We start from the raw sequence: 22,635 nt of genomic DNA, 5'->3' as shown, positions 1-22,635 counted from the left end.
ACAGACAGGATAGTTAAAAAAGGTGCTTGCCACACTTGCTTTCATTGCTCAGTCCTTTGGATACAGGAGTTTGGAAGTAACATTGAGATTATACAGGTCATTGGTGAGGCCACTTCTGGAATACTGTGTCCATTTCTGGTCGTCCAGTTATAGGAAGAATATTATTAAGCTGGAGAGTGTTCAAAGGAGATATACTGGGATGTGGATGGGTATGGAAGATTTCAGTTATAAAGAAATGTTGGATAGATTGGTATTGTTTCATTGAAACATGTATGTTGACAGATGACCTTATAGAAGTTTATAAAATTATGAGGGGGTTAGATCGAATTAATGGGTGTTGTCTTTTCCCATGGACAGGGGGATTTCAAGACGAGGAGCTACATTTTTACGTTTAGAGGAGAGACATTTAAAAGAAAAGGGGCACATTGTTACACAGAGGGTGGGATGTGTGTGGAATGAATTTCCCAAGGAAGGGGTGAATGTGCAGACAATGACAATTCTTAAAAGACATTTGGATTAGTGCAGGAATAGGAATGGTTTGAAGGAACATGATCCGTGAACAGGCAGGTGGGAGGTGATCAGTTTTAGAGTATGTCTAGCATTTACTGAACAGTGCGGTCGGACTCTCTGACTATGATTATAATGTTGTGTCATTAATTAAGAAAGGCTTCAAGAGAAAGCCAGGGAACTATAGACTGATGAGCGAGACATCAGGGTGGGCCAGTTGTTTGATGTCATTCTGAGAGGTAGGACTTACATGCATTTGAAAAGACAAGGACTGATTACGGACAGCCAGAATGGCTTTGTACGTGGGAAATGACGTCTCATAAACTTGACTAGAGTTTGCTCAAGATGTGAGCAAGAATATTGACGAAGGCAGAGCAACAGACGTTGTTTCTGGCTTCGGCAAACCCTTGGTCAGGGTGTAGCATGATACATTGGTTAGTAAAGGTAGGTCACAAGGGATCAGGGACAGTTAGCCAACTGGATGCACAATGGGATCACAATAGGAGACAGAGGGTTGTGGTAGAGTGTTGTTGCTCAGACTGGAGGCCTCTGACCAGCAGTGTGCTGTAAGGATTGGTGCTGGGACCACTGTTGTACATCATTTACATAAACATTTTGAGTGAAAATATAGGAGTCCCTGTTATTACGTTTGAGGATACCAAGATTAGTGGAAGGCTGGGCAGGGAATGTAGTTATCGAAGGGGATGGTAATTGTTAGAATGGAGTAAAATGTTGTTTCTACAGGTATAGAGGGGGCGTGCAGAAGTGGGGCTGCAGCAAGAGAACTACTAACTCTGCAGGTATTTAGGGAAGAATATCTCTAATTTTTGTTGCATAATTATAGATAGTTAAGTACTAACTTTAATGTAGAATTATTTTTTTAAAAAAATCTTTTTACCCATAAGGGTTAAAACAACAGCTTCAGCAGAAAGTTAAAATTACTGAAACATTTCAGCGAAGCACGAAAAAGATATATTGTTAAGATATATGTACAAGAATGGAATGTACCGAGGAATAATGAAAGAAGTTAAAGGGAACATCACGATAAGAGTTACAGCACGTACAAGGGGGAAATTGCCAACTTGGAAAGAAAGGGGCAATGGGCGTGGTACATAGATGGGTAGAGGCAAAATAGTAATAAGGATTGGTAATTCGGAGTCTGGAGAGATGACCTCACTCAGCTCAAAGCGTTTAACTGGACACTAATCGAAGTTCTAATTTGCTTCATTTGCTTATGCAATTAAAGCTCATGCTTGCAAGTTCGTAATAAATTGTCTTGTTTCCAGTTTTGGTGGTCTTCTCTAAATTTTATTGAATGTTGTTTCTAACAGATTTGGGCGCTCGTCCTGGTATCCCATGCTCCGGTCGATCGGCAATCGTTGGGAAAATGAAGAAGGTGCACCTCGCTGATTTTGGCGGTCTTTAGTTTCGCTCATTGCCGCAGCAGCTTTGGGCGAGCGAGATCCGGACTGAGAGACCCGAGAAACAAGATGGGTTGAGACGCGGCGGGTCCAGGCGGGTGACTCTTGTGTACGCAAAACACGGCTAAGAAAAGTCTTAAAGCATTTATCCAGGCGAACGGGGTAGGCAGCGGTATTTGCTGTCATTCGGATATATCCAGAGATCTGGGGAACCGGGGTGCTGGTGACTAGAATAGGATAATCCAGTCAGCCAGGGTGGGTAGTCGTTGATACTGTTGCTAGGTGGATGTATCCAGGAGGCTGGCAGCGGTAGTTGCTGCCAGGTGGATATATCCGGGGATCTGGGGAAATGGAGCTCTGGACAACTGGGGTTTGTAGCGGTAGTTGCTGCCAGGTGGATCCATCCGGGAGTGTCCATGTAGCCAGCGACCAGGGATCTAGTGAACCGGAGTTCTGGGCGGCCGGGTTAGGCGAACCCGATCAACCAGGGTAGGTAGCAGTTATGACGGTTGTCAGTGGATATATCTGGGGAATTGCTGCGGGTCAGGGCGCACAAAATACCCGGCTGGAAGTTCGGTGGGGTAAGCGACCGGGGTTGGTAATGGTACTGGTTGCTAGGTATTGCCACAGAACAGGGCGCGCTGACACGTAGCATGAAGTTCGTTGGGTAGGCAACCTGGTATTGCCGCGGGATAAGGAAGTGCGGATTCGACCAGGTAACTCTTGTGGTCAGGCCAAGGTATGAAAAGGGACCCTAAAGTATTCTCTTGGTGGTCGGGACGACCTTAAGTGGTTGGGACGTACAGAAATTACGGGGAATTGGCAACACATAAATTAAGGTGAAGAGTGAAATAGAGGTGAAATAAATTTGAAGAGTGAGGTGTCTACCTGATTCAACCACCCAGCCTTTGACTGGTTGTTAAGAGGGGAAATCCCCCACGCGAAGGTCAGGACCCTGAAGTGGGTGCTGAAGAAGGTGACACCGAACCTCAGTAAGGTTAATTAAGTTCCAGAAAGAAACGGCCGCGTATTGAAATGGGAAATAATAATAGTGATTTAAGTGTAGTACAAGAAACTAAAGGGATGTCCGAGGACCGCATGAAACGGACAGCCCTGTCGGAAAAATGTTACGAGACTGGAAGTACAATCCTCGTACGCGAGGAAAGGATAAAAAAAAGATAAAATGTCAATGAAAAACAGCCTTACAGTTAGGAGGAGTCAGATTATGCTTCGTGTCAGAAGGGCTAGTAGCTGAACGGCTACTGAGGGTGCACTTCGTAACGAACGTATGGCCAGACGTCCAGAAAATATTCAAAGGCTAGAGGAGTCATTGCGGGAAAATCTCAGTGTGAGAGTGTGAGTGTGAGTGTGAGTGTGAGTGTGAGTGTGAGTGTGAGTGTGAGTGTGAGTGTGAGTGAGTGTGAGTGTGAGTGTGAGTGTGAGTGTGAGTGTGAGTGCTGTCCAGCGAGTAATAAGTTTAACCCTTTGTGATTCAGTTTGAATGCACATTTGTTTGTTGGTGATTGAATGTTCCCCGGAGCATGAGAGCAGGAAATGTTTTGAATCTGATTTCTATTATGGAAATTTTAACATGATAAGGTTAAGGATTTTACAGATTATGAAATAAAATGGTACTGGTTGCTAAGTATTGCCACAGAACTCCCGCTCTTTTTACAGGTCATGACTGCCTTACTATCAGTTTCTAACTAATCTCTTTTATCCTTACATAAAAGCGATTTATGGAGGACAGTTGAAGTTTCAGTTCAACATTAGATTATAATAAGTCAAATATATATATATCCTCTGGTTAAAATCGGTGACCTTGGATTCGGCCATTATTCATGCATTAGAAGTTTTTCTTAACAATCTACAGCACAGTAATTGAGCAATGACTGGTCAGGACTACTTAAGAAGACTGATTTGGATTTAAATCAAAGGACTAAAATCAGGTAATTATAGTGAATTTACAAGTAAGATTCCTACATGTATATTTAGGATCAGGCTTTCAGGTAAGACAAGCATAAATTGACGAATTATATTTGAGAATACAGGGAGCAAGAAATATTGAAATATTTCTTTAAAAATCAAGCTCTAAACAAAACATTGGGTGATGAGGAATGGCCATGAGGTTGCCCTAAAGCTGTTCATTTTGTTAAAACGGCTCAGTAATTGATCTGGCAACGTAACATGAGAAGCAGAAACAGAAGGCAAAAATAATGATAGCCACGGTTGATGAGGTAATAAAGAAAAATGACAAAACTAAAACGATAAGGAAACCGAAATGGTAGCGGGCAGCATGTTGAAAATAAAGTGAGGAGCAAGGATCGGGGAGGAGATGTTAAGGGGTCTGGTAGACAGGAACAAGGATCAAAGTGGAAATCCCCACAGGTGGGATGTTATTACTATGGAAAGACAGGTCACTTTAAGATAGAGTGTCCAGATCCGAAAAAGGAAGTAAAGGCAGTGCTGTTTATGAACCTTGATGAAAAATAGGGGTGTCACGAGTTCCTGCCCCAGGGACCCACCTGGAACCCTTGATAAATTGAAAGGTTGGACCTTACAAAGAGGACGTAGTTTTCTTAGCCCATACGGGGGCAGCAACGTCATCCTTAAAGTTTAAGCCAAAGGGAGTGGGAATGGAAAGGTTAATTGGATTATGGCGACAGTTTTGTGATGAGAGGCACAAAGAATCAGTTTTGCACACATGACGAGATATTGCTACCAAACTGGGGACTGGATTAACTGCAAATGGTGCCATAGGATCTGTTGAGGTTCTTAAAAATGAATGTGCTCGAGCAAACAATTACAGAAACAGAGTGAGAAGTCACAAGTGACTGGTAAACAAACAGAAATGCGCGATTACAGTTTTTAAAATGTTTTAGTCACTTGTTGCGTTTCCGGCCTGAATTATAATATATATGACTAATAATTAATATTTATAATAATACAATTTTCTTAGCCTGAATCAATAATAATTGGCAGGATTCCTTCACTCATTCACAGAACTCGAGGGCATAGGTTTAGGATGAGAGGGGAAAGATATAAAAGAGACCTAACGGGCAACTTTTTCACACAGAGTCTGTTACATGTCAGGAATGAGCTGTCAGAGGAAATTGTGAAGGCTGGTACAATTGCAACATTTAAGAGGCATTTGGATAGGTATATGAATGGGAATGGTTTGGAGGGATATGGGCCGGGTGCTGGCAGGTGGGACGAGATTGGGTTGGGATATCTGGTCAGCATGGACAGTATGGACCGAAGGGTCTGTTTCCATGCTGTACATCTCTATGACTCTCTGATTCTCAGTGACCTGTTATATTGATTCATCGTTAATTTAAAACATGAACCGCATTAATTCATTGTTAATTAAAGAATGGAAAGGTACATTACTGACCAGGGTGTGTGCAGGCAGTGGTGGCAACAGACGTATTGGTAGAAGAGAGTCGGAAACTTACTTTTGGGGGAGCCTTAATAGTGAGCACCCTTCATCAGGTAGAGATCATACAAAATCAGAAAGCGGGATAATGGCTCACAGACTCTCGGATCTTGAAATATGAGACAATCTTAAGAGAACAGGATGATCTTGTGTTAGTCACAGACAGTTGCTTGGATCCAGCTGCATTTCTGTGACGGGGAGAGGGAGGTGTCTCCTGGCAATCCAGAACATGATTGCCTTGATATTACTGAATATCAGACTAAATTGCGGATGAACTTAATAAACGTACCGTTGCATGCAGGAGCTTGGTTGTTTATCGACGGGCCCTCCCGGATGATTGAGGGTAAAAAAGAACAATGGATATGCTGCAGTAGACGGGATAGAGGGAAACATTATCGAGGCTGAAATACTGCTTAACGGCTGGTCAGCCAAAACGTGTGAACTCTATGCGCTAGAAAGAGCTCTCAAAACCTTAGAAAACAAAAAAAAAGGAACGATATGTAAAGACTCCAAATATGCATTTGGAATGCACATAACTTCAAAACAAAATTGGCAAGAAAGATGAGTGATAAATAGCAGAGGAAAAGAACTAGCTCATGAGGAATTCATAAAACAATTGCTGGAATCTCTGTTACTCCCGAGAGAAATAATGGTAATCATATAAATGGACATCAGAAGGTGAATGACCTGGAAGTAAGGAGAAATTGACTGGTCAAAGAGGTAGTTAAACAAACGACCTAAATCCACGTGGACCAGTCACACACTCCCTAATACCTGCAATTTCAGATCTTCAGGGTGCCCCGTTGTTTACTACAAAGGGGGAAGGGACTAAGAGATTGAGTAGCTGCAAAGACAGCAGATGGAGTAGACTTATACTAGTTAATAACACCCACCACCATCAAGTCAGAACTGTGTTAAACCAAACGGCAGGGAGATGGTGGACGAGGCCATCTTGATGGAAAAAGATGACCTGGTGTTAGCGATAGACACCTGTTTAAACCCAGCTACCTTCTTGTGGATGGGAGAACCCCGAGACAAACGAGAATTAGAACATAGAAGAATACAGCGCAGTACAGGCCCTTCGGCCCTGGATGTTGCGCCGATCAAAGCCCACCTAACCTACACTAACCCACTATCCTCCATATACCTATCCAATGCCCGCTTAAATACCCATAAAGAGGGAGAGTCCACCATAGCTACTGACAGGGCATTCCATGAACTTACGACTCGCTGAGTGAAGAACCTACCCCGAACATCAGTCCTATATCTACCCCCCCTTAATTTAAAGCTATGCCCCCTTGTAATAGCTGACTCCGTACGTGGAAAAAGGTTCTCACTGTCAACCCTATCTAACGCACTAATCATCTTGTACACCTCTATCAAGTCACCCCTAAACCTTCTTTTCTCCAATGAAAACAACCCCAAGTGCCTCAGCCTTTCCTCATAGGATCTTCCTACCATACCAGGCAACATCCTGGTAAACTTCCTCTGCACCCGTTCCAGTGCCTCCACATCCTTCCTATAGTATGGCGACCAAAACTGCACACAATATTCCAGATGCGGCCGCAGCAGAGACTTATACAACTGCAGCATGACCTCAGGACTCCGGAAATCAATTCCTCTACCAATAAAAGCCAGTACGCCATATGCCTTCTTCACTGCATTATTTACCTGGGTGGCAACTTTCAGAGATCTGTGTACATGGACACCAAGATCCCTCTGCTCTTCCACACTACCAAGTATCCGACCATTAGCCCAGTACCCCATCTTTTTGTTACTCTTAGCAAAGTGAATCACCTCACACTTAGCTACATAGAACTCCATTTGCCACCTTTCTGCCCAGCTCTGCAGCTTCTCTATATCCCGCTGTAACCTGCCACATCCTTCCTCACTGTCTACAACTCCAGCGACTTTCGTATCATCCACAAACTTGCTCACCCAACCTTCTAACCCTTCCTCCAGGTCATTTATAAAAATGACAAACAGCAATGGTCCCAAAACAGATCCTTGCAGAACACCGCTAGTGATGGCACTCCAAGATGAACCTTTGCCATCAACCACTACCCTCTGTCTTCTTCCAGCCAGCCAATTCCTAATCCAAACCTCCAACTCACCCTCAATGCCATATCTCTGTATTTTCTGCAGTAGCCTACCATGGGGGACCTTATCAAACGCCTTACTAAAATCCATATATACCACATCTACCGCTTTCCCCTCATCTACCTCCTTAGTCACCTTCTCAAAGAATTCAATAATGTTTGTGAGGCACGACCTGCCCTTCATAAAACCATGCTGACTATCCTTGATCACATTATTCTTATCCAGATGTGCATAAATCCTATCCCTTACAATTCTCCCTAAGACTTTGCCCACAACAGAAGTGAGACTCACTGGCCTATAGTTACTAGGATTATACCTACTCCCCTTCTTGAACAAGGGAACCACGTTTTTTAGCCTCCAGTCCTCTGGCACTACTCCTGTAGACAAAGAGGACACAAAAGTCAAGGCCAATGGCTCTGCAATCTCCTCCCTTGCTTCCCAGAGAGTCCTAGGATAAATGCCATCAGGCCCAGGGGACTTATCTATTTTCACGCTTGCCAGAATTTCCAACACCTCTTCTCTACATATCTCAAAGCCATCCATTCTACTTATTCGTGCCTCAGCATTCATATCGACAACAATGTCCTGTTCCTGAGTGAATACTGACAAAAAGTATACATTCACTGCCTCCCCAGTCTCTTCAGCCTCCACACGCAACTTCCCATTATTATCCTTGATGGGACCTATTCCTACCCTAGTCATTCTTTTATTCCTAACATACCTATAGAAAGCCTTAGGGTTTTCCCTAATCCTACCAACTAAGGACCTTTCATGTCCCCTCCTTGCTGCTCTCAGCTCTCTTCAGGTCCTTCCGGGCTACCTTATAACTCTCAATCGCCCCTATTGAACCTTCACGCCTCATCTTTACAAAGGCCGCCCTCTTCCATTTCACAAGGGATTCTACTTCCTTATTAAACCACGGCTCCCTCACACGACCCTTTCCTCCCTGCCTGATAGGTACGTACTTATCAAGGACACTCAATAGTTGCTCCTTGAACAGGTTCCACATTTCAATTACGCTCTTGCCTTGGAATCTAATTTTCCAATCCACACATCCTAAGTCATGCCTCACCGCATCATAATTTCCCTGCCCCCAGCTATAACTCTTGCCCTGTAGTACACACTTATCCCTCTCCATCACTAGAGTAAAAATCACCGAATTGTGGTCACTGTCCCCAAAGTGCTCACCTACCTCTAGTTCTAATACCTGGCCTGGTTCGTTACCCAGAACCAAATCCAGTATAGCCTCACCTCTTGTTGGCTTATCTACATATTGTGTCAGGAAACTCTCCTGCACACATTGGACAAACACTGACCCATCGAACGAACTTGAGCTATAGCTTTCCCAATCAATATCAGGAAAGTTAAAGACCCCCATAACAACCACCCTATTACTGTCACTCTTCTCCTGAATCATCTTCGCAATCCTTTCTTCAACGATTAGGAGGCCTGTAAAAGACTCCAACAGGGTGACCTCACCTCTCCTAGACCTAACCTCAACCCAAACTACCTCAGACGGCAAATCTTCGTCCATCTTCCTTTCCACCGCTGTAATACTATCTTTGACAAGCAAAGCCACACACCCCCCTCTTTTACCCCCACCTCTGACCCTACTGAAACATTTAAACCCTGGAACCTGCAACAGCCAATCCTGTCCCTGATCTAGCCATGTCTCCGTAATAGCCACAACATCTAAGTCCCAGGTACCAACCCACGCTGTAAGTTCACCTACCTTATTTTGTATACTTCTGGCATTAAAGTATACACACTCAAGCCACTCTTCTGTTTACAGGCACCCTCCTTTAAGATTGATGCCATATTCCTAACCTCCCTACACTCCAGGTCCTGCACCCTAAAGCTACAGTCGGGGTTCCCATGCCCCTGCAGAGTTAGTTTAAACACCCCCCCCACCCCAAGAGCACTAGCAAACCTCCCCCCAAGGATACTGGTGCCCCTCAGGTTCAGGTGCAGACCATCCTGTTTATAGAGGTCCCACCTTCCCCAGAAAGAACCCCAGTTATCCAAGTACTGAAATCCCTCCCTCCTGCACCATTCCTGTCGCCACGCATTTAACTGTTCTCTCTCCCTATTCCTCGACTCTCTATCAGGTGGCACGGGTAACAAACCAGAGACAACAGCTCTGTTCCTTCTAACTCTGAGCTTCCAACCTAGCTCCCTAAAAGCCTGTCTAACATCCTCAGCACTACTCCTACCTATGTCATTGGTGCCAATATGGACCACGACTTCATGCTGCTCCCCCTCCCCCTTAAGGACCCGGAAAACACGATCAGAGGCATCACATACCCTTGCACCTGGGAGGCAACATACCAAACGTGAGTCTCTCTCGTTCCCACAAAACCGCCTTTATGTGCCCCGAACTATCGAGTCCCCAATTATTGTTGCTCTGCTCTTCTCCACCCTTCCCTTCTGAGTAGCGGGGACAGGCTCCGTGCCAGAGGCCTGAGCGCCGTCACTTACCCCTGGTAGGTCGTCCCCCCCACAAGTATCCAAAACGGTATACTTGTTCTTGAGGGGAACGGCCGCAGGGGGTCCCTGCACTGACTGCTTCCTCCCAGTCCCCCTCACTGTCACCCATCTATCTGCCATCGTTGGAGTTACTACTTCCCTATAGCTCCGATCTATGACCCCCTCTGCCTCCCGAATGATCCGAAGTTCATCCAACCCCAGCTCCAGTTCCCTAACACGGTCTTGGAGGAGCTGGAGATGGGTGCACTTCCTGCAAGTGTAATCAGCAGGGACGTCCATGGCATCCCTCACCTCATACATGTTGCAGGAGGAACATTGCACTTCCTTCACTGCCATCCCTCTAAAGCTAACCTTTATTTTAAAACATAACTGGGTCTAAAGAATACAACAAGCAAAATTCAGCACTTACCTACTTACAACAACGGATCTTATTATTAGGTTAGAGGAGGAGGGCAGGTGGGAGGCACTACCTCCGTAGTGCCTCGGGTTCTTCAGCTGCGCGCTTTTAAAGGTGAAACAAACCTACCCAGGTAAGCTTACGCTCTACCTGCTTCCGGGTCTCGGCTGCCTCTCCGGTCGTCGTCACTTACCCCTGCTGCTCCCGCTCTTTCTGTGAAGAGAGAGTGAAAAAAAACACCGCTGCCCGCTACCGGTTAGTACTTTTAAAACAAACAGTCTTACCTTAGCTGCTGCTCGCACTCAAAATGACCGTTAGCGTCGAAGGGTGAGTATTTATACTTACTGCTTTCCTTCCCGGCTGCCTCTCCGGTCGTCGTCACTTCCCCTTGCTGCTCCCGCTCTTTCTGTGAAGAGAGAGTGAAAAAAAACACCGCTGCCCGCTACTGGTTAATACTTTTAAAACAAACAGTCTTACCTTAGCTGCTGCTCGCACTCAAAATGACCGTTAGCGTCGAAGGGTGAGTATTTATACTCACTGCTTTCCTTCCCGGCTGCCTCTCCGGTCGTCGTCACTTCCCCTTGCTGCTCCCGCTCTTTCTGTGAAGAGAGAGTGAAAAAAAACACCGCTGCCCACTACCGGTAAGTACTTTTAAAACAAACAGTCTTACCTTAGCTGCTGCTGCTCGCACTCAATAAGAGAAATTAGAACCTGACTGTTTAGATATCATAGAGTATCAAACCAAAATTAGACAGGACCTGAGAGATCTACCTTTAGTTGACGGGTTTAGATTGTTTATAGATGGATCATCGGGAGTAGTGGAAGGAAAAAGGCACAATGGATAACAAAAACCAAACAGTGGAGGCAGACCGTCTGCCTTACACATGGTCAGCCCAGACCTGTGAATTGTACGCATTAAATCTAGCTTTAAAACACTTATAGAATCGGGATGGAACAATTTACACTGACTCTAAATATGCTTACGGAGTAGTCCATACCTTTGGAAAGATATGGCAAGAACGAGAACTAATTAATAGTCGGGGAAAGGAGTTAGTCTATTACATGTTTGGACTGCCCCAAGATATGATATCGGCCTTTCTCCTTATGAAATGATGTTTGTACTACCATTTCTAGGAGGGAAAGGAGAGGTGCCTAGAGCTGAATTTAATGACAGGTTTTTAAAAAACTATATTGTGGCACTTGACTCTTCATTATCTATTCTTAGAAACAAAGGCCTGCTGGTGCAGACACAGCCACTCGAGTTTGCAGCATATCAGATACGAACGGGGGAGTGGGTCCTGATCAAGACCTGGAAAGATACCAAACTACACCCAGGCTAGGAGGGACCATTCTTAACTCTCCTGACTACTGAGACAGCCATCCGAACTGCTGAGAAAGGGTGGAGTCATCACACTCGCGTCAAAGGTCCTGTGTACGCCCCATTGGCGGAGTGGCACACTCATCCTACAGACAACCCTCTGAAAGTTATATGATATATATTGTTATTGATTGTAAGGGCTGTGTGGACTCACGTCTCCCTGAAACCTACGAGGTTAAGACAGGACGGTAGGCAGGGTTCAAAGATGGGTAGATACTGGTATAGTATTGTAATGTTTGTAATACTAACTATTCAGGGACGCGGGAAAAATCACTTCACTCCACTGTGCCAGAATTATGCCAAACAAGAGAGACTTGCCGACTGTTGGATCCTACACCATGGCGAATCTGGGATCCACACCTCGGTAATACCGCTCACACAAAAGAAGTATACGATATACAACAATTTGATGTGGGTTCAAATAATACAAAGTGGAGATCTGAAAGGAACAAATATAACTTTGCGGGATGGTTCCCAAGGCCAGCCACGAAAAATCATGGCGCTACTGATAGTCTTCGAATTTCCCCACCGAAAGGAGCAGTGAATACGACCTGTTTCTGTAATCAGAAAGGCCTGCTGGTGCAGACACAGCCACTCGAGTTTGCACCTTTCCAACTAGAAAAATCATCTTGTGTCCACTCAGTCAAGACACTGCCACGACCACTCCCCGAATATTAAACAGAATATACTGCGTATGCGGTCTGAAGGCCGAACCATTTATTCCCGAGTAAAAATATGTTCGTGTAATCGAATGTGTAGAAATACATTATTGTTATGAAGTTGATGAACCACTTCCTCAAGACCAGAAAGGTTGGAGTGGCTGCTGTTAAAGCATGATCCCAACCTGAGAAAGGAAGGGGGGAAAAGAGTAAGACCCAAGAGGTCTCTGAAGGAGAGCGTCTACTGTGGACACTACTCCTGAACTATGGCACTAAAAGGGCAGGAGTGAAAATACAGAAACTGGCGGCCGCCCTTGAAAATTTACTTAATGATACCCCCGGCGCAATGGGGAAACTCTATCCCAAATATCGGCCATGACCAATGAAATGATTGCCACGAGACTAACAACTTTACAAAATCGAATGGCTTTAGATTATCTTTTGGCCGAAAAAGGGGAAACCTGTACTCTGAATGGTAAAGAATGTTGCACCTTCATCCCTGACACCTCTTCCATAGTGTAAGATAAGGCAGAAGTAGTAAAGAAAAAGATAAACAATATCAGATAAATTGGGATGAACTCTGAAAAGATGAATGGATGGGGCAACTGGCGACTGACTGGTTTGGGAAAATGGTAAGTGAATTTAGGCATTTATGTGCTACAAATAATTATGGGTTTGCTGGTAGGGTTTAATGTGTTAAAATGGATAATGACTAAGCTGGTAATGTCTTTTGGAGGACAACAACCAATAATGGTCATGACAATAGCACAAGCGCAAGAAAGAGAGAGTAACAGATTACTCCTCGAGTTTGAAAAAAGACAAATTTAGAAGGACAGAAATGACAAGATTGTGAACCTCGACACCATAGGGTGAACAGAGTGCAGAAAATAAGATTGCAAAAACAACAAATGGTTAAGAAAAGAAATGGGCGGATTGTTAGAAATGGGGTAAAGTGTTTTTTTGCAGATATATAAAAAGCATACAGAAAAGGGGTACAGCAAGAGTTCTATTAACCCTCCAAGTATTTAGGAACTTTTCAGTGTATAATTGTGGTTAATAGAATACTAACTTTGGTGTGTAATTACTACAACAAAAAGTTATTTTTGTAAAATTATGCTTTCAGCAAAAAGCTGAGACAACCGAAATGCTTGAGCTATACAAAATGATACAAATTAATGAAATGTCCAAGGATGGAATGTCCCAGCAGAATTGATACAAAATGTTAAACCAGATCTTGACAAAATAAATGTACGTGTCAGCATTTACAGAAAGAAAGGTTACCAAACTAACGAAGGGGGAAGTAATAAGGGTGGAGCACAGCTGGGCAGTGATATGGCACAGTCAGAGAGATTGGGTAATTAGGAGTCTGGTGAGATGACCTTACTCAGTTCAAAGGGTATAACTGGACTCTAACCTAAGTTATCATTTGCTTCATTTTGCTTATGCAGTTGAAGCCCGTACTTGCAAGTTCGGAATAAATTTTCTTGTTTCCAGTTTTGGTGGTCTCATCTAAATTTTATTGATTTTGTTTCTAACAAGTGGGAGATGTGTCGGGCCATGATAATTACTGTACAGTGGGAGGTATGTCAGGCCGTGACGATTACTGTACAGTAGGAGGTGTGTCAGGCCGTGATGGTTACTCTACAGTGGCAGGTACGTCGTGTCATGCCGTTTACTGTACAGTGTAAGGTATATCGGTTGTGTGCTTGCAGACTGAGTTGTACAGAGTATGATTCTGCTGCTGCTGATGGCCCATTGCACCTCATAGATGCATCATCATTTGTTGCTCAATCTGTTTGACGTCTGTCCCATTAGGAATCCATTCATGGTGAGGAGGGTCTGCAAAATGTGAGGATAGCCCTTACTCCCCATAAGGGCTGTGCAGTGACCATTCTTACCGGTGTATGAAATGGAGAGGTGTATCTGCAGCAGCAGATCGGTGATGTTGTGGTAAATGGTTTGTTTCCCTTTTACTGATACCCTCATAACATGCCACAGAGCAGTGTAGCAGCCACAGGATCCAGCATCAATGCAGAGCACGATATTGACTATATACCATGGCGCTGCTTCCTCAGCCTGGATATATCCTGCCAGTGGGATAGAACCTAACCGAGAGGGTGGTGAATTTGCCAGAGACATAGTCCTGTTCACAGAATCCTGCTTTACAGGCAATATCTGACTGTTTTCTTTTTATTAGTCCGTGGGAAATATACAACGGGTCACTTTTACATTTTGTATAATGAAGTGTTAATATCACTTTGTTTCTTACATATTTTAAAGTAAACTAAACATCATTGTTTTTCAGTTGAAAACAATTGACGTGAACAATAATTGAAATACCAGAGCGCACAGCTAACTATTACACAATTCAGTGACTGTCGTAAACAGCCGATTCATGTTCAGATCAGTAAACACATTATCTTGCAGGTAGCAAAGCTGTTGGAAATGACTTTGAGGAAAAGCCGGAATTCAGACACAGTGTTACTGGCTCTCACCATGACCTCCAAAACACTGGCCATCTCCAAGTTCTGTCTGGAGAGTTCTCAAACTGGAGCTGGGCAGTTGATCACACAATCCCTCACAATAGACTGATTATAGACATACCTGAACAACGGGGAGATGTGTGTGGGCCAGACTGGTCAATGGACTAGCACATGCCGCAGTTCAACATTTGTAACAACGACCTGTAAACAGCCATGTCTTGCAAGTATATCACCTCTTGTGTGCCACCTAATCTCTGTAATTCCGCACCTTGGACTCAATCCTGAATGAAGGTGTTATAAATGTGATGCACTCCTGCAGCCCATGGCAACTTACATTGAATCCCTTATAAACCATATCCAGTGTATGTTAGCTCCACAATGTCAGTATCCGAACCGAATTATACAGCTCCATTGATAGCCAGTATGATCCCAGCTTAACGACCTCGTGTCTGACTTGAGCTGGAAATCTCTATGTAAATGGTAGCAGCATTGTTCTAACCATTAACAGCAAAGTCTCTTCACCGAAGGTCTGACATCCTTTCATAGTACAAACTTTTAGATTGTCCAGTAAGTACAAAATCCACCCATATATCACGTTCACTTTTATAACTACAATATGATGAAAACAGTGCACAACTCACATTCAGGAACATTGAAATGATGAGTCTCATTCCCACACCCAAGACCACATTATTATTCAGTAATAGGACTTTGAAAATTTACAATCATTTTCCCTTATATTAATATTGTAAACTAATAGTCGACTCTCCTGCTCCTCAGATGTCGCCTGAACGGCTGTGCTTTCTCAGAATCACATTTTTTGACTCTGATCTCCAGCATCTGCAGTCCTCACTTTCTCCCTGCTAATACTCACTCATGATCATTTTTGTGGTAACAATATTACTGTGTGTTAGTCAAATATGATTAGATTTTGAATTGCTTATGTCTGTCTCAGAGCTCAGTAATTTTGGGTGTGAATATCAATATCTATGTGATGCTCGGTATGTAGGCCGTGCCCCTGAGAGAATGACAGATTATCCCTTCAGCTGTTCACAACAAACAGGTTGATGCCTGGACCCAACCAGCCTAAGCTCTCAAAATCCAAAGCACAGTGTCCAGCATTGGGCAGGTGTGGACAGTTTTTTTAATGTTAATTCATTCATGGAATGTGATTGGGACAATATTTATTGCCCATCCCTTGTTGTCCTTTAAAAGGTGGGAGTGAGCTGCCACTTTGATCCGCTGCAGTCCACGTGCTGTAGGTAGGCTTACAATACCATTTGGGAGGAACTTGAAACAGTGACACTGAAGGTACAGCAATATACTTCCCAATCAGGATGGTCGATGGCTTAGAACAGAACGCGAACATGGTGGGGGTCCCATGTATCTGCTTCCCTTGTACTTCTTGATGGTCGGGGGTTCAGAGGTACGTTGTAAGGAGCCTTGGTAAATATGTGCAGAGCAACGTGTCGATGGCAGGCATTGCTGCTACTGAGTGTCAGTGGATGAGGGGTGAACCTGCACTCACATGCAAATGGAGGTATTTAATCACACACACATTCAACATATGTTTTATAGTTGGGGGACAGGCTATCGGAAATTTTGAGGTAAGTTATTCCTGCAGGATTTCTAGCCCCTGACATATTCTTGTAGCCAATGAATTTATATGTGTCAATATGTGGCACTGGAAAAGCGCAACACGTCAGGCAGCATCTGAGGTACAGGAGATTCAACGTTTTAGCATAAGCCCTTCACAGGAATGGGTAATGAAATTATATAGTTCACGGTAATCCCCTGAATATTGCTAGGTTGGTGTTCAGTTGTGATGGTGGCATTGAACGTTAGAAGATATGGTTCAATTTGCTATTGTTCGAGGTAATCGTTGTCTGGCACCTGTGTAATGGAAATGGTACTTGTCACTGTTAAGCACACTCCTTCATATTTTCAGATCCTTGTTGTGTTTGGACAAAGACTGCTTCAGTATCTGAGTAAATCATGAATGGTGTTGAACATTGTATAATCATTGGCAAACATCCCCAGAGACGATCATTTATGAAGCAGCTGAAAATTAAAAGGCCTAGGGCAGAGAGCACTTTTATAGCTCACTGATGCTGTCCCTCTCTCTGAGTTAGGAAGCTTGCATCTAGTTCCACCTGCTCCAGAGAGGTATAACAATATATCTGAATCGAATAATGTCACAGTATCTACCCCAAGGAGCTGAGTGAGGACTTGGTTAGCTGAATTAGTTGGATGGTTACTTTGTAATGCAGATTAATGCCAATAGTGTGGGTTCAATTCTGCACTGACTGAGGTGACTGTAAAGGGCTGTCCTACCCAACCTCTCACTTGCTTGAGGCATGATGACTGTCCAGTTAAAGTACTGCCAGTCGTCTCTGTCTAACGTGAGAGCATCCCTATCATCCTGTCGTGCCCTACCTTTCCATTTCTGGTCTACAGGTTCCCCTTCCCTGGGGAACTGCTGCAGAGCTGTCCTGGAGATGAGATGACTGCTCCGCACCAACCCCAGCCTCCTTCCTTTCTACCAGGTATAACTTCAGCCCGTGCAGACGATTCCTATCTGCTCCATTTTTGCCATTTATCCTGGATACGACACTTGGTCAAATGCGGTTATGATGATGTTAAGTGCAGTCACTCTCGCCTCATGTATAGATTTCAGCTGTGTGTGTTCTTGTTGTACATCGTTAAACCAAGGCTTCAATGTGCCCAAAGGATGAGTGGCCCTGGCAGAGCCCAATCTGAACTTCTGTGAGCAGGTTGGTGCTGTAGAAGTGCTACTTGATCCCACTGTAGATGGCATCACTTTCATAATGATAGGGATTAGAGCAATGGGGCAGCCATTGATGGTCTGATGTTTTGTCTATCTGTGCACAGGACACACTCAGATAGTTCCCCACGTTGACAGACAGGTGCCAGTGTTGTATCACGGCAGAAACAGCTTGAATGCAATGTTATCAGGGCCACAGCCTTCGCATTATTCAATCCCTTCAGCCGTTTGTAGATACCACACATAGTGAATCGATTTAGGTGAAGAATGCCATATGGAGGAGACTAAAGTATGTCATCCCATCGATACCTCTGTCTGAACATTGTTATGAATGTTTCAGCCTTATCTTTTCTATTGTTTTACTGGGCTCTTCCATCACTGACGAAGGTGATATTTGTGGATTCTCCTCCGCCAGGGAATTGTTCAATTGACCACACAATTCACCCTGATTGCATGTGACAGGATTGCAGTGATTAGGTCTAATTCGTTGGTGCTGCTCTTGGCAGGCCTTCCTGTATTCTCCATTGAACAATGGTTTATCCCCTGGTCTGATGGGCAGAGTAAAGTGGAGCATATGCCAGGCAGTGACAGTGAAAATTGTGCTTCAGTGCAATTCTGCTGCTTTTGGTAATGACCTGAACCACCTCACACAGGTCAGTGCTGAGGTCTAGATCTTTTCAAAATCTGTCCCGATACACACACACATAAATGTGGGACTTTGTCTCTAGGAATACTCTGTGTGGTAGTTAACATTCCCAATATTGTCATTGATCAATGTGTCTGCCGGTGGGTGAAGATGAGGTCAAGTATGTTTCTCCCTCTCAGTCGCTCCCCCCTGCCCCGGTACAGATTCAGTCTCACAGCTATGTCCTATTGGGCCCAACCATCTCGATCAGCAGTACTGCTGCTTAGCCCGTCTTGGTGGTGGGTTTGAAATAGCCCACATATTATGCATTCTCCAGCTCTGTCACTCTCTAAGTGCGTCCTCCAAGTGTTGTTCAATGTGGAGGGACACAAATCCATCAGCTGAGGGAAGGAAGTCAGCAGGAGGTTTTCGTGCCAGTGTTTGATCTGACAGAATGAGGTGTTGTTATGTCACATTGTTGATTGAACAGTCTATAGGACACCTCTCCCAAATCTAGCCCTTGCCCCCAGATGTTAGGAAGGAGGGGTTTCCAGGGTCTCCACGGATTTTTATTTGTGTCACTGTCAACCGAAGGGCCTGTACTGTGCTGTATAACAATGACTCTATTTCTTTCGTGATTGGACACTGCAAGGTCTCACTCCTTCAGTTCCTCCAAGTGCCTTGTCTATTCCAAACATTTCTATAATATTTTCTCTTTTAAGATATTGCTCAATTCCATTTTTAAACTATCTATATGTATGTCTGTATCTTTCCCTGTCATCTCCTCCAGCCGCTACATCCGTCTGTGTCTCAGGAACACCTGCATATTTCCACAATCTTTATCCCATACTCCAGACCCGTCTATCGCTGTAAATTCTGCCAGCCCCTACATCTCTCAATATCTCTATAATTTCCAGCTGCTAGACCTCTCCCTATATCCTGTGATTGAATTTATAAATATCTCACGAACCTGTTCGAGCCTGCCCAGGCCACGCTATCTCTTGGCCATCTCCAGCCTTGCTTTCCTATACCTGTAACATCTCTAGCCGTGCTTGTCTATGTTGTAACATCTCCAGCCTTGCTTTCCTATCTCTGTAACATCTCCAGCCTTGCTTTCCTTTTTCTGTAACATCTCCTGCCTTGCTTTACTCTACTTGTAATATCTACAGCCTTGCGTTACTATACCTGTAAAATCTCCAGCCTTGCTTTCCTATCGCTGTAATCTCTCCAGCCTTGCTTTCATATACCTGTATCATCTCCAGCCTTGCTTTCCTATCGCTGTAACATCTCCAGCCTTGGTTTCCTATCGCTGTAACCTCGCCAGCCTTGCTTTCCTATCTCTGTAATATCTCCAGCCTTGCTTTCCTATCTCTGTAACATCTCCACCCTTGCTTTTCTATCTCTGTAACATCTCCAGCCTTGCTTTCATATCTCGGTAACACCTCCGGCCTTGCTTTCCTACATACCTCAGTGAACTGGTTATATATCTGCTCCTGTATTTTCATCTTAATGGAGCTCTATAAAATATACCCATCAGTGTGTTCTGTCATCGTTTCGATTCTAACCTCGGCCCATAAACCCTCATTTGAAGACACTTCCAAGGTATTGTCCCTCCTTACTGCAGTAACTGATTCCTTAATTAATAATACAACACCACCTTCTATTCAACACCCTCTCATATCCTGCCCATATTTTACACTATAACAGAATATTGAGTTGTTAGCCTGACCTCCCTCAAACACGTCTCTGTGATGGAAAAAGTGTCACACCTCCACATATCAACTCATTCCCTTATCACATCAGTCTGTCTTATCATATTCCCAGCATTAACGTAAGATGGAACATAACTCTTGGAATATTCTGTACCTCGGTGTTCTTCAGTCATTCATTTTGTCTTATCAGTCTGCTCAAAGCAAGAACCAAAACTGTAACTGTAGCACTGAAAGAACATTTGTTAAACTTTAATTTATTTTCTTTAAAATGTATTCATCAAGTGCAACTTTCCAGAACTGAGCAGTCATCTCCACATACAATGAGTTTTAGATGGTTAATTCCCCGCTCAGTGTGCAGACGGGACACCCCTCAGTAATGGAGACAGTGAAGACTGCAGTTGATGGAGATCAGATTCTAACAGTGTTGTTCTGGAAAGGCACAGCAGGTCAGGCAGCATCCGAGGAGCAAGAGAGTTTATGTTTCGGGCATGAGCCCTTCATTAGGAAGGAATTGGTGTATTCCTTCGTTTCTCATTCTGTGAGTCAGAGGACGTAGGGAACTTACTCAGGCAGGGAAGTACTTACTCAGGCAGGCAGCAATGTATATAGCATTGAAATGTAAAGCAGTGAATCAGTTGTTTGGACAGGGTGTAGAAAGGTTGATACGAAGCACAGAGTGATTGAAGTACAAACATAAGGATAGATAAATCTCCTAGGTCAGATGAGGTATATCCGAGGTTATTCCAGGAAGTGATGGGAGAGACTGGTGTGCCTTTGGCGATAACCTTTGCATTGTCATTGTCCACTGGAGTAGTGCCAGATGATTGGAGGATGGCAAATTTTATTCCCTTGTTCAGGAAAGGGAATAGGGATAACCCTGGGAATGACAGGACAGTCAGTCTTACATCAGTGGTGGGCTAATTATTGGAGACAATTCTGAGATACAGGATTTACAATTACTTAGAAAACCATTGTTTGATTAGAGATAGTCAGCATGGCTTTGTGAGGAGCAAGTCATCCCTCAGAAACCTTATGAAATTCTTTGAAGATGTGAAAAAACACGCCGATGAAGGTAGACCAGTAGATGTGGTGAACAACAATTTTAGAAAGGGTTTTGATAAGGTTCCCCATTGTAGGCACATTCAGAAGGTAAGGAAGCATGGGACACAGGGAAATTTGGACGTATGGATATGAATTTGGTTGGCCAATAGAAAACAAAGGGTAGTAGCAGATGGAAAGTATTCAGCCTGGACATCAGTGACCAGTTGTGTTCCACAGGAATCCGCTCTGGGACCTGTGCTCTTTTTGATTTTTATAGATGACTTTGATGAGGAAGCGGAATGGTGGGTTAACAGGTTTGCCGATGACAGGAAGGTTGGTGGAGTTGTGCATAGTGTGGAGTGTTGGTATAGGTTACAAGAGGACATTGACAGGATGCAGAGCTGGGCTGATAACTGGCAGATACAGTTCAACCTTAAAAATTGTGAAGCGATTTATTTTCGAAGGTTGTATTTGCATACACAATACAGGGTTAAAGGCAGAATTCTTAGCCGTGTGGAGTGACAGAGGGATCTTGGGCTCCATTTCCATAGATCCCACAAAGTTGCCACCCAAATTGTCAGGGTTGTTAAGAAGGTGTATGGTGTGTTCACTTTCATTAATGGGGGATTGAGTTTAAGAGTGGCGAGGTTAATGCTGAGCTCTAGAAAGCTGTGGTTCAACCACATTTGGAATATTGTTTTCAGTTCTGGTTGCCTCAGTGTAGGAAACATATGAAAGCCTCAGAGATTTTGCAGAGCAGATCTACCAGGATGCGGCTAGGACTGGAGGATATGTCTTAGGAAGAAGGTTTGAGGGAGCGAGGGCTCTTCTCCCTGGACCGAAGAAGGATGAGAGATGACATGATAGAGGTGTACAAGATGTTGACAGACATAGATAGAGTGGATAGCCAGCGCCTTTTCCCAGTGCAGAATTGGCTATCAACAAAGGGCATAACTTTAATGTGATTGGAGGAAAGTTTAGAGGAGATGTCAGAGGTAGCTTCTTTATTCAGAAATTGGTGGGTGGGCGGAATCCACCCCCAGCGGTGGTAGTAGAGTCAGATTCATTAGGGATAGCTGAGAAGACACTTCGATAGGAACATGCAAGTTAGTACGTTGAAGGTAATGTGGGTTTGTCTGATCTAAGAGTAGGATAAAAGGCCAGCAAAACATTGAGAGCTGAAGGGCTTTTAATATGCTGTATTGTTTCGTGTTCCAAGTTTCACTCAGTTGTGGATTCTCATGAGTTGGTGATTATTTCAGGGAGTAAGTTGTGTGAGGGAGTGAGGTGTGCGAGGGAGTGGGGTGTGCGAGGTCAGGAAGCTGGGGTGGGGCGTTCGACCAAGACTTCCAGTTTTGATGTGCATTGTTACATTAACCTAAGTGGCAGCACAATATGCGTGATTACCTTGACCAAACAAAATCCATCAAGTTCAGTGATTAAAGCGATTCTTGGCTTGCCATTTGTTCCCGGTTGGTTCAGATACATTCTTTTGGGTGACCTATGAATTCGTATCTGACAATCCACAAACATGTACACTTTTATTTTGATACTGGTGAATATGAAGGTACATTTATTGGATATAGTTTCATCGGATTTAATGT

Source organism: Chiloscyllium punctatum, chromosome 18, assembly GCF_047496795.1.
Source record: "Chiloscyllium punctatum isolate Juve2018m chromosome 18, sChiPun1.3, whole genome shotgun sequence".
NCBI lineage: Eukaryota > Metazoa > Chordata > Chondrichthyes > Orectolobiformes > Hemiscylliidae > Chiloscyllium > Chiloscyllium punctatum.
This window is presented reverse-complemented; position numbering follows the sequence as displayed.